Consider the following 13214-nt stretch of genomic DNA (forward strand, 5'->3'; position numbering starts at 1 on the left):
CAGCGTCAGTACATAGACACTACAGTATCAGAGGATACTTACTGCCAGTAATGACACTACCTCTGCACTCTTATATAACCTCCATGTAAGGAGAGCGTCAGTACATAGACACTACAGTATCAGAGGAGGCTTAGTGCTAGTAATTACACTACCACTGCACTCTTATATAACCTCCATGTAAGGAGAGCGTCAGTACATAGACACTACAGTATCAGAGGATGCTCAGTGCCAGTAATGACACTACCACTGCACTCTTATATACCCTCCATGTAAGGAGAGCGTCAGTACATAGACACTACAGTATCAGAGGATGCTTAGTGCCAGTAATGACACTACCACTGCACTCTTATATAACCTCCATGTAAGGAGAGAGTCAGTACATAGACACTACAGGATCAGAGGAGGCTTAGTGCTAGTAATTACACTACCACTGCACTCTTATATAACCTCCATGTAAGGAGAGCGTCAGTACATAGACACTACAGTATCAGAGGATGCTTAGTGCCAGTAATTACACTACCACTGCACTCTTATATAACCTCCATGTAAGGAGAGCGTCAGTACATAGACACTACAGTATCAGAGGAGGCTTAGTGCCAGTAATTACACTACCACTGCACTCTTATATATCCTCCATGTAAGGAGAGCGTCAGTACATAGAAACTACAGGATCAGAGGAGGCTTAGTGCCAGTAATGACACTACCACTGCACTCTTATATAACCTCCATGTAAGGAGAGCATCAGTACATAGACACTACAGTATCAGAGGAGGCTTAGTGCCAGTAATGACACTACCACTGCACTCTTATATATCCTCCATGTAAGGAGAGCGTCAGTACATAGACACTACAGTATCAGAGGATGCTCAGTGCCAGTAATGACACTACCACTGCACTCTTATATAACCTCCATGTAAGGAGAGTGTCAGTACATAGACACTACAGTATCAGAGGATGCTCAGTGCCAGTAATGACACTACCACTGCACTCTTATATATCCTCCATGTAAGGAGAGCATCAGTACATAGACACTACAGTATCAGAGGATGCTTAGTGCCAGTAATTACACTACCACTGCACTCTTATATAACCTCCATGTAAGGAGAGCGTCAGTACATAGACACTACCACTGCACTCTTATATATCCTCCATGTAAGGAGAGCGTCAGTACATAGAAACTACAGTATCAGAGGAGGCTTAGTGCCAGTAATGACACTACCACTGCACTCTTATATAACCTCCATGTAAGGAGAGAGTCAGTACATTGACACTACAGTATCAGAGGATGCTTAGTGCCAGTAATTACACTACCTCTGCACTCTTATATAACCTCCATGTAAGGAGAGCGTCAGTACATAGACACTACAGTATCAGAGGAGGCTTAGTGCCAGTAATGACACTACCACTGCACTCTTATATACCCTCCATGTAAGGAGAGAGTCAGTACATAGACACTACAGTATCAGAGGATGCTTAGTGCCAGTAATTACACTACCACTGCACTCTTATATAACCTCCATGTAAGGAGAGCATCAGTACATAGACACTACCACTGCACTCTTATATATCCTCCATGTAAGGAGAGCGTCAGTACATAGACACTACAGTATCAGAGGAGGCTTAGTGCCAGTAATGACACTACCACTGCACTCTTATATAACCTCCATGTAAGGAGAGCGTCAGTACATAGACACTACAGTATCAGAGGAGGCTTACTGCCAGTAATTACACTACCACTGCACTCTTATATAACCTCCATGTAAGAAGAGCGTCAGTACATAGACACTACAGTATCAGAGGATGCTTAGTGCCAGTAATTACACTACCACTGCACTCTTATATAACCTCCATGTAAGGAGAGCGTCAGTACATAGACACTACCACTGCACTCTTATATAACCTCCATGTAAGAAGAGCGTCAGTACATAGACACTACAGTATCAGAGGAGGCTTAGTGCCAGTAATGACACTACCACTGCACTCTTATATAACCTCCATGTAAGGAGAGCGTCAGTACATAGACACTACAGTATCAGAGGATGGTTAGTGCCAGTAATGACACTACCACTGTATTCTTATATACCCTCCATGTAAGGAGAGCGTCAGTACATAGACGCTACAGTATCAGAAGATGCTTAGTGCCAGTAATTACACTACCACCGCACTCTTATATAACCTCCATGTAAGGAGAGCGTCAGTACATAGACACTACAGGATCAGAGGAGGCTTAGTGCCAGTAATGACACTACCACTGCACTCTTATATAACCTCCATGTAAGGAGAGCGTCAGTACATAGACACTACAGTATCAGAGGATGCTCAGTGCCAGTAATTACACTACCACTGCACTCTTATATAACCTCCATGTAAGGAGAGCGTCAGTACATAGACACTTCAGTATCAGAGGAGGATTAGTGCCAGTAATGACACTACCACTGCACTCTTATATAACCTCCATGTAAGGAGAGCGTCAGTACATAGACACTACAGTATCAGAGGAGGCTTACTGCCAGTAATGACACTACCACTGCACTCTTATATAACCTCCATGTAAGGAGAGCGTCAGTACATAGACACTACAGTATCAGAGGAGGCTTAGTGCCAGTAATGACACTACCACTGCACTCTTATATAACCTCCATGTAAGGAGAGCGTCAGTACATAGACACTACAGTATCAGAGGATGGTTAGTGCCAGTAATGACACTACCACTGTATTCTTATATACCCTCCATGTAAGGAGAGCGTCAGTACATAGACGCTACAGTATCAGAAGATGCTTAGTGCCAGTAATTACACTACCACCGCACTCTTATATAACCTCCATGTAAGGAGAGCGTCAGTACATAGACACTACAGGATCAGAGGAGGCTTAGTGCCAGTAATGACACTACCACTGCACTCTTATATAACCTCCATGTAAGGAGAGCGTCAGTACATAGACACTACAGTATCAGAGGATGCTCAGTGCCAGTAATTACACTACCACTGCACTCTTATATAACCTCCATGTAAGGAGAGCGTCAGTACATAGACACTTCAGTATCAGAGGATGCTCAGTGCCAGTAATGCCACTACCACTGCACTCTTATATATCCTCCATGTAAGGAGAGCGTCAATACATAGACACTACAGTATCAGAGGATGCTTAGTGCCAGTAATGACACATATATCCTCCATGTATGGAGAGCGTCAGTACATAGACACTACAGTATCAGAGGATGCTTAGTGCCAGTAATTACACTACCACTGCACTCTTATATAACCTCCATGTAAGGAGAGTGTCAGTACATAGACACTACAGTATCAGAGGAGGCTTAGTGCCAGTAATGACACAACCACTGCACTCTTATATATCCTCCATGTAAGGAGAGCGTCAGTACATAGACACTACCACTGCACTCTTATATAACCTCCATGTAAGGAGAGCGTCAGTACATAGACACTACAGTATCAGAGGATGCTTAGTGCCAGTAATTACACTACCACTGCACTCTTATATAACCTCCATGTAAGGAGAGCGTCAGTACATAGACACTACAGTATCAGAGGATACTTAGTGCCAGTAATGACACTACCACTGCACTCTTATATAACCTCCATGTAAGGAGAGCGTCAGTACATAGACACTACAGTATCAGAGGATACTTACTGCCAGTAATGACACTACCACTGCACTCTTATATAACCTCCATGTAAGGAGAGCGTCAGTACATATAAGCTACAGTATCAGAGGATGCTTAGTGCCAGTAATGACACTACCACTGCACTCTTATATAACCTCCATGTAAGGAGAGCGTCAGTACATAGAAGCTACAGTATCAGAGGATGCTTAGTGCCAGTAATGACACTACCACTGCACTCTTATATAACCTCCATGTAGGGAGAGCGTCAGTACATAGACACTACAGTATCAGAGGATGCTTAGTGCCAGTAATGACACAACCACTGCTCTCTTATATAACCTCCATGTAAGGAGAGCGTCAGTACATAGACACTACAGTATCAGAGGATGCTTAGTGCCAGTAATGACACTACCACTGCACTCTTATATACCCTCCATGTAAGGAGAGCGTCAGTACATAGACACTACAGTATAAGAGGAGGCTTAGTGCCAGTAATTACACTACCACTGCACTCTTATATAACCTCCATGTAAGGAGAGCGTCAGTACATAGACACTACAGTATCAGAGGAGGCTTAGTGCCAGTAATTACACTACCACTGCACTCTTATATAACCTCCATGTAAGGAGAGCGTCAGTACATAGACACTACAGTATCAGAGGATGCTCAGTGCCAGTAATGACACTACCACTGCACTCTTATATAGCCTCCATGTAAGGAGAGCATCAGTACATCAGTACATAGACACTACAGTATCAGAGGAGGCTTAGTGCCAGTAATTACACTACCACTGCACTCTTATATACCCTCCATGTAAGGAGAGCGTCAGTACATAGAAGTTACAGTATCAGAGGAGGCTTAGTGCCAGTAATTACACTACCACTGCACTCTTATATATCCTCCATGTAAGGAGAGCGTCAGTACATAGAAGCTACAGTATCAGAGGATGCTTAGTGCCAGTAATGACACTACCACTGCACTCTTATATATCCTCCATGTAAGGAGAGCGTCAGTACATAGAAGCTACAGTATCAGAGGATGCTCAGTGCCAGTAATGACACTACCACTGCACTCTTATATAACCTCCATGTAAGGGGAGCGTCAGTACATACACACTACAGTATCAGAGGAGGCTTAGTGCCAGTAATGACACTACCACTGCACTCTTATATATCCTCCATGTAAGGAGAGCGTTAGTACATAGACACTACAGTATCAGAGGAGGCTTAGTGCCAGTAATTACACTACCACTGCACTCTTATATACCCTCCATGTAAGGAGAGTTTTGGGGGAGCATTTCAGCTATGCATTATATAGCATATGACACATGTAACACAGCTATGCATTATACAGCATATGACACATGTAACACAGCTATGCATTATACAGCATATGACACATGTAACACAGCTATGCATTATACAGCATATTACACATGTAACACAGCTATGCATTATACAGCATATGACACATGTAACACAGCTATGCATTATACAGCTTATGACACATGTTACACAGCTATGCATTATACAGCATATGACACATGTAACACAGTTATACATTATACAGCATATGATTATTATCATCATCATTTATGTGGCGCCACAAGTGTTCCGCAGCACCTTACAAAGTACATAAACATAAGTAACCAGCGACTTACAATACAATACAATACAGGATTGACATGTATCATAAACATTGTTATATTAGCGATCTTTACGCCCAAATAAGCAGCCGAGTGTTAGTTGCCCTAGTGGGGAGTAAGAGATAAATTAAATTACAGTAGGGAGAAGCACAAGAGGGTAGAGGGCCCTGCTCGAAAGAGTTTACAGTGAACGAAGAGGGCGGACAGGAGAGTGAAGGGAGATGAGATCAGAGATGTAAATGGGAGAAGATTGGGTGAGGGCTTTGTAAGTGAGTGTGAGAACCTTCAATTGGGTTCTGAAGGAGAAGGGGAGCCAGTGGAGGGCTTGTAGGAGAGGGGAGGCAGATGTAGAGCATTTGGAGAGAAAGATGAGCTGTGCAGCAGCATTGAGCACAGACTGGAGAGGGGAGAGATGGGAGTTGTGGAGGTCAGATAGGAGGAGGTTACAGTAGTCCAATCTGGAAATGACTAATGAATGTATGAGGGTTTTGGTGGCATCTTGGTTGAGAAAGGGTCTGATCTTGGAAATATTCTTGAGATGGAAACAACAGGACTGTGAGAGGTTCTGAATATGTGGTTTGAAGGAGAGGGATGAGTCCAGGATGACTCCAAGACAGCAGACTTTGTGGCTAGATGAGATAGTTGTGCCATCAATTAATAAATAAATAGTGGGAGGATGGGAAGATGATTGGCTCAGTCTTAGACATATTAAGTTTAAGAAATCGCTGAGACATCCAGGGAGAGATAGCAGAGAGACAGTTGGATATAGAAGTCAATAGAGAGGGGGAGAGGTCAGGGGAGGAAAAGGTAGATCTGAGTATCATCAGCATAGAGATGATAATGGAGGTCAAAAGAGCAGAGGAGTTCACCTAGAGAGGAAGTATAGAGGGAGAATAGGAGAGGTCCAAGAACAGAACCTTGGGCGACACCTACTGTAAGAGGCTGTGGGGGGGGGAGATGAGTCATGAGAGGAGACAGAGAAGGATCGGTCAGAGAGGTAGGATGACAGCCAGGAGAGGGCAGTGTCACATAGACCAAGGGAGTGAAGGATATGCAGCAGTAGAGAGTGGTCCAGTGTCGAAAGCAGCCGAGAGGTCAAGGAGAATGAGCAGGGAGTAGTGGCCCTTGGATTTGGCAGCAAGGAGGTCATTGCTGACTTTTGTGAAGGCAGTTTCAATGGAGTGGAGAGAACGGAAGCCAGACTGAAAAGGGTCAAGGAGGGAGTGGGAGGAAAGAAATGTGGTGGGGCGGTTGTAAACAATACGCTCAAGGAGTTTGGAGGCAAAAGGGAGGAGAGAGATGGGACGGTAGTTAGAGAATGTTGGGATCAAGGGCAGGTTTTTTAAAAATGGTTAGACAAGGGCATCCTTGAATGCAGAAGGGACAGTGCCAGATAAGAGGGAGAGATTGAGGAGGTGGGCAAGATGGGAGCAGGCAGGAAAGAGTTAGCGGAGGAGGTGGGAGGGGATAGGGTGAAGGGAGCAGGTGGAAGGGGGGGGGGACCGGATGAGGGCCATGACTTCCTTTCCAGATACAGGGGAGAAGGATGTCAGAGTCTGTAAAATGGATGGGGAGGGGTGATCCAGGAAAGGAGGAGGTGGAGAGCTGGGAGACGGGTAGGATATGATGTCCTGACGTATGGAATCAATTTTAGATGTGAAATAGGTAGCAAAGTCAGTGATAGAGAGCAAGGAGGGGAGACGAGGAGGGGGTGGGCAGAGAGCTAGGAGGGGAGATGGGGAGGGGGTGGGCAGAGAGTAAGGAGGGGAGACGAGGGCAGAGAGTAAGGAGGGGAGATGATGAGGGGGTGGGCAGAGGAGGGAGTTGAAGGTGGAAGAGAGACGCTGGGGATTTGAGGACAGGGAGGAGATGAGATTCATGAAATATGACTGGTTAGAGAGGGAAAGGGCAGCACTGTAGGATGACAGCATGAATTTGAAATGGAGAAAATCTGCCTGAGAGCGTGATCTTCTCCACTGTCGCTCGGCGGTTCGTGAATGTTTTTGCAGGTATCTGGTGCATTTGGAATGCCAGGGTTGAGGTGTGGATTTGCGAGGATGAGTAGTGATTGCCGGAGCAACAGAGTCAAGAGCAGAAGTAAAGGAGTCATTGTATAGGGAAGCAGCTTGTTCAGGGCAGGAGAGAGAGAGAGGATAGGGGAGAGAAGTGAATCAAGCAGGTAAGAAAAAGAAAGTGTCTATAGCTTCAATTTTACTCTATTGGCGGCTTTTGGAGGTAGAGGAGGGGAAGGAGAGAGGGATAGGTTAAAAGAGAGAAGGTGATGGTCAGAGAGAGGGAATGGGGAATTGGAGTAATCAGAAATATCACAACAAATATAAAAAAATGGAACCCGGAGGGGAGCGCTGCACAATAGAACAAGATGAACAAATTGACATGGAAATTTTTTTATATTTACTGTGTTTTTGGGTGTTGGGTGACACTCAGGGACCTGTTGAAGGGTGTTGTTGTTAGAGGTTTGCGCAGTGGAGGTATCTAGATCCATTGTATTGAGAAATATCACAACGGTGAGTGAAGACCAGATCACATGGGTGGGTGAAGAGGTCCATTGGGAAAGACCAACTGAAGAAGTGAGGGTGAGGGATTCTGTGGGGATATCAATTGGAATATTGAAGTCACCTTGAATAATAAAGGGAAGGTCTGAGGAGAGAAAGTGAGGGAGCCAGGAAGCGAAGTTGTCAAGGAACTTAGAGGGAGGGTACCTGTTGGAAGAGGCATATAGCATGAACCTCAAATATAGAGAATGAAAGGGATGGTTCTGAGAGTATGAGTAACCAGGGGATAGAAGGTCCCCAACACCACCACCATGGCGACCCACCGGCCAGGGGTGTGTGGGAAAAGGTGAGGCCCCCAGAGGAGAGAGCTGCAGGAGAAGTGGTTTCAGAGGGTGACATCCAGGTGTCAGTAATGGCTAGGAGATTCAGGGAGTTGGAGATGAAAAGGTCATGGGTGGAACCAGTTTGTTACAGACTGACCTGGCATTCCAGAGGGCACAGGATAGAGAAACAGCGTTTGTGGGGGAGATGTGAATGAGATTATCAGGGCTGCTGTAGCGTGGAGGTGAGATTAATTAGGGGGACAGAGATGAATAGAGTGAAGTGATCGTGCGGGTCCAGCGCTAGGAGGGGAACCTGTAGGAGGTGGGCAGGAATGGAGATTACTGAGATGTGGATGGAGGTTGGGTGGGATGACATGGAGAGGAGGGTGGGAGAGATTAGCAGTGGGGTAGTAGGACCCCGGTGGGGTGTAAGAGAATGAAAGTGGAGTAATGGGAGAAGAGGGGGAGGAAATCAGACAGAGAAGGGGAGGAGGTGGAGACCAGGGGGAAAGGTGGAAACGGGGCAGAACAGAGGATTAGGTATAGGGGGAGTGGAAGAAAACATGGTCATGGTAAGGATGAGGTAAATAGGGGAAGGGAGAGTTGAAAGCCAGAATGAAGAAAGAATGTAAGAGAGAGTGCAGATCTCCGGGTAAGAGTACAGTGTGGGGAAGGGTCTGCACAACAAAAGTTTATTATTCAGTATAATGAAAGTGGAGATTTGATGGGAGCAGAAATTGAATATTAAAGTAAAGAGTGGTAGGAGCTAGATGTTGTAAGACTAGGCACAGGAGCTAGAGAGACTTTATTAGAGACGTAAATTGATATTAGCACAGATACAGTAAGATTGTAAGCTTGCGAGCAGGGCCTTCCTACCTATATATCTGTCTGTTATTACCCAGTTTTGTTCTATTAAGGGGCCTATACATTATCCGATAAATTGAACGACTGAATGATATATCGTTCATTAAATTTATCTGCTAATGGATAGGCCCTGAACGATGACAGATGCGCACTCCCACAGCCGATAAATCACATCTATCATCTCTCCAACATGTTGGTCAATTATCGCATATTGCTGCCAGATATTAGAAATATCGTGCAGTTTTAAACGAGGAACGATATTAGCAGCAGCTACAGAGAAAAAAATCCACTACCTAATGATGTCATGCGATATCGTCCATCGTTCGTCTTTTGCCAAAACCTGTCATGTACATAACAGCCATCTCTCAGCGCAGCCTCCGGGATTTACAAGGGATATATTTTGTCTTTCATCGCTCAGAAATACATCTGCTAATGGGTAGGCCCCAATAAAGTTCCAAATGTAAAGCGCAACAGAATATGCTGCGTTATATGAGAAACGCACAAATAGTAGCAAGTGAGGCACAAGGTTTATCTAGCGACCAAACAGGGAGATCAGTGATGAATGTCCTGGTTATGTAGTCAGCAGGATCTTGTAGTAAGAAGATTGTGAACTCACATTTGTTAATCCAACTTTGTCCAAATATAGTTTAGGTTGCTGACAGAGAGTAGATAGCTGTTTCACTTCTGTTTAATGCTGGTATAACGCCAAAATTAGATTTAAAATGTAAAGTGCTATCATGCTATTGGGCACTCCAACCTACTAATGACCCTTACATAGGAGACCTGGCATGTGTATCCACTGATTGCTAACAACCCCCACTAATATGGCTAGCAAAAAATTACCTTAAACAAACAGCACATAGCACTAAGCCAACATCTGGGTCTATAAGTCTAAAAGCTAATTACAAAACATAAACATCAGATAGAGATACTATGCAGTGATATGCTGTTATACTTATTATTATTCCTTCTAACTTAAATGCTGATAGGTGTAGTCAATGACCTAATACAAGTTTTGAGGCTGGGCAATAGAAAGGCAATGCACACATGTAACACTGCTGTTCAATAACAAATGTAAAATGTCCTGCGCTCGGTGTGAATAACAGCTCAATATAGAATAAATACTTCAAAAGTAAAAATGAGCGCTTGAAATAGAAGCTTAATGTAGACGGAATTCTGAATGGATTGAGGATAATTAAGACTGATTGTTTTGTGCTGAAGGTGGTATGTACTATAGTATGACAGCCTTGTTGCTGGGTAAGATTCTATGGTCAGCTGGTGTGATTAGCCAATTACATGTTTTGGAGGAGGAGTTTGAATGTGGTATATATTGGCCTGTTAGTTTCTATCCAACCTCTTTTACTGGATCTTCACAAGGGGCCGAGTATCTGTATAGATTTGTCATTTTACTTCTAGTTGTAGCTCTGTGTGCTTAGCTCATTTCTGTTATAGTTCCCCATTACATTACATTGCATTGTGTTTGTTTGCAGCACCATGTCATGTCCTCGGCGCTCCGCCCTACCCCCGCAGACGGCTGGCTGATTTTTCTGGCCCCCTGCTAGGGGCTCCATCCAGGCCCTTATCGCCTCTTCCCTCCGCCTCACTCCTGGGTGTTCTCCCTGCCGTGGTTACCCTCTCCCCCCTCTCTGCCGCATGTTCAGTGTTGGGGGATGGTTCCGCGCCCGTTGCGGCTGCCGCGGGTGTGGTTCCAACTTATGTCTTTCCTTCAACCCCCACTTCACCTCCGGCGCACTTGGTGCCTTCCACTTCTGCCCCTCCCGCGCTCGCTTCATTCCTCCACCCCGCACTCACAGCACCCCCCCCCTCATCATATCCCAGACCTTTGCTAGGTCTCATCCATCCAGCGCTGTTCACACCAGCGTTGCACCGGGCGTGGTCCTCGGCACGCAGCTGCGCATCTTCTCATCCGCGGGGGGCATGCAGGCCTCAGGGTCAGGTGTTACACAGGTTTCCGCAGGTTTGCGCTGCGGCCCCTGTGTGGTCCGTCCGGCCTTGTCTTCGCGGCGGGCCCGTTGGCCATCTTGCCTTCAACATTCATTTTGAGGCTAGATTCTTATTATGGAACTGGTTCACACAGTTCCTTTCAGAGGCCAGCTCCCCCGCTTTTGGCCCCCACCAGCTGGCACCCTGCTCCAAACGTAGGTGCATCCAGTACATTTATAACTGCTGCCAGCTCACAGCCCCTTTGGTACACGGCCGCCAGTGGGCATACACCCGCTTAAGTTCCCAAGCCCCCTTTTCGGCTGCGGGCCTGTCCTGAGGCCAGGCTTCATGGAGCCCGGGTGTCGCACCCCCAGTTTTTTCGTCCGCTTCCGTACTTTCTTCTGCCCCCTATTTTGCCTCTCAGGTTCCGTCCTCCGCTATGGCCTATTCGCCATACTTTAGCAGCCCCATCTGTCCTACCCATATTTACTGCCCTGACAGGGTTACTCCCAAACCATGGTACCTCCACCTATCCCGCCCCTTTTTCCCCCTCATAGGGATTACTCATATCCCGTGATTCCGGCGGTGTCCAATGATGCACAGGCGTCGGCCACCCTGGCGGCTCCTCCTCCCCCACCTCTGGAGACAGCCAACCCTCCCCCCCGCACCCAGGGTTCCTCTAACTTTGTCAGGGCCTCACCCATTTCCTACAGTTGCAGGTTCAGAGATTGCAGGAGGTCACGATGTTGAACAGGCTGCGATTCAGGCGTTTCCCGTGACAGGTCCGAATTAAGTGCTTGCAGTCGTCGAGACAGTTAGGACTCCTCAGGTGGCAGCAGACTAGATGACTCCAGGACCCTCTGGTTCTGGTGAGTATGATGTGGTTTCTTCATCCTCTGATTCTTCTCACTTTTCTAATTCACCTGCACGACCACGTAAGATTGCCAGAATGGTGGCGCGTCACTTAGCCAGGAAATCTAGTAGTGCTGCTAGAACAGAAAAAGAGATAGGGGGTAAAGAGCAGGAAGCTGGAGCGGATATAGTCCATTGCGCGAATGCCGCGGTGCTTCGTGGGTTACGTAAAAGTGTGCGAGGCGGGATTAAGAAAGGGACGTTTGTAGATATTTTTTCTCCCTCACTGATGACATAAAAAAAAGTTTTACACAGGCTAAAAAGACTGGGGGTGTTGGGGAAGACGCTTTTTGTGGTTTTAATAACTGGTTGAAGGGTATGCTCATATTCGTTACATGCTATCAAGAGACATGAGCTCAGGAGCATGTGAATATTATCAGATATCTATTTTTGGTATTGGACATGTTCGTGAGGTCTTGGAACTTGGCATGGCGGGACTATGACACGCAGTTCAGAATGAAACATGACAGCTGTATGATCATACCGTTTGGTGTAAAGGACGTTGAAGTATGGTTAGAGGTGTCACAGAATCGTAGGCCTCCCGTAGATACGGTGCAGCCCCATAGGGCTCGGTGACTGGTAAATCAGGGACTACGGGGTGGGCGCAAGGAAAATGCTTTGCCTTCAACGACTCCTGCTGTATGCGTGGGTAGGGTTGTCATCTCTGTGGGGGTGAGCATCCGGCCAAAGACTGTCGACGTGGGGCAGGAGGGGCTCCACAAGACCGTGGGGATGGCTCCAAGGGATCTGGTCAAGGCTAGCTCTCCTGTCTGTTTAGTTTTGCTGGATGGATGGATGGCTTCAGTTTTATTCCTATAGGGAAGACACCTTGTTCTTATTGAACGGTTTTAAGTTTGGTTTTAAATTACCTATTCAGGGACCGCTGATAGTGAGGGCTTCTAGTAATTTACGTTCCGCAAGAGATTTCCCTGAAGAATTAAAGGATAAAGTAGGAAAAGAGGTCCTGCTATGTAGAATGGAGAGTCCTTTCCCCAGTCCTCCCTGGCAGGATCTCTGTATATCTCCGGTTGGTGTAGTTCCCAAGAAAGTGCCAGGAAAGTTTCGCTTAATTCAACATCTTTCATATCCTCCTGATGGTTCGGTCAATGACGCTATCACAGATATTTTCTGTAGAGTTGTCTATCAGTCATTTGATGAGACGTTAGATTTGGTGCGTAGTTTTGGTTATGGTGCTTTGTTAGCAAAATTAGATATAGAATCAGCCTTCCGTTTATTGCCAATGCATCCGGAGCCTATGAAGTTTATGGGCTTTCGTTTGGATTCAGGTTATTTTATTAAATGTTTGCCAATGGGCTGCGCTGTTTCCTGTGCCTATTTTGAGAAATTCAGTTCATTTTTACAATGGTGTGTCCAGGCCGGAACTGGAC

At 45.9% G+C, this 13214-nt stretch overlaps 1 protein-coding gene across 1 annotated transcript in view; it reads right to left on the minus strand.

Annotated features, from left to right (window-relative positions):
- The window catches only part of LOC148454568 (uncharacterized), a 56450-nt gene extending 46796 nt beyond the window's left edge, over positions 1-9654 (minus strand). Inside the window, exon 1 of the mRNA XM_088460773.1 lies at positions 9587-9654. The gene's annotated coding sequence lies outside the window, so the exon portion shown is untranslated. The remainder of the gene's footprint in view (positions 1-9586) is intronic.
- Positions 9655-13214: the final 3560 nt, after the last annotated feature.

This window comes from Taudactylus pleione, unplaced genomic scaffold (assembly GCF_031769625.1).
Source record: "Taudactylus pleione unplaced genomic scaffold, aTauple2 ptg000978l, whole genome shotgun sequence".
In the NCBI taxonomy this organism is placed as follows: Eukaryota; Metazoa; Chordata; class Amphibia; order Anura; family Myobatrachidae; genus Taudactylus; species Taudactylus pleione.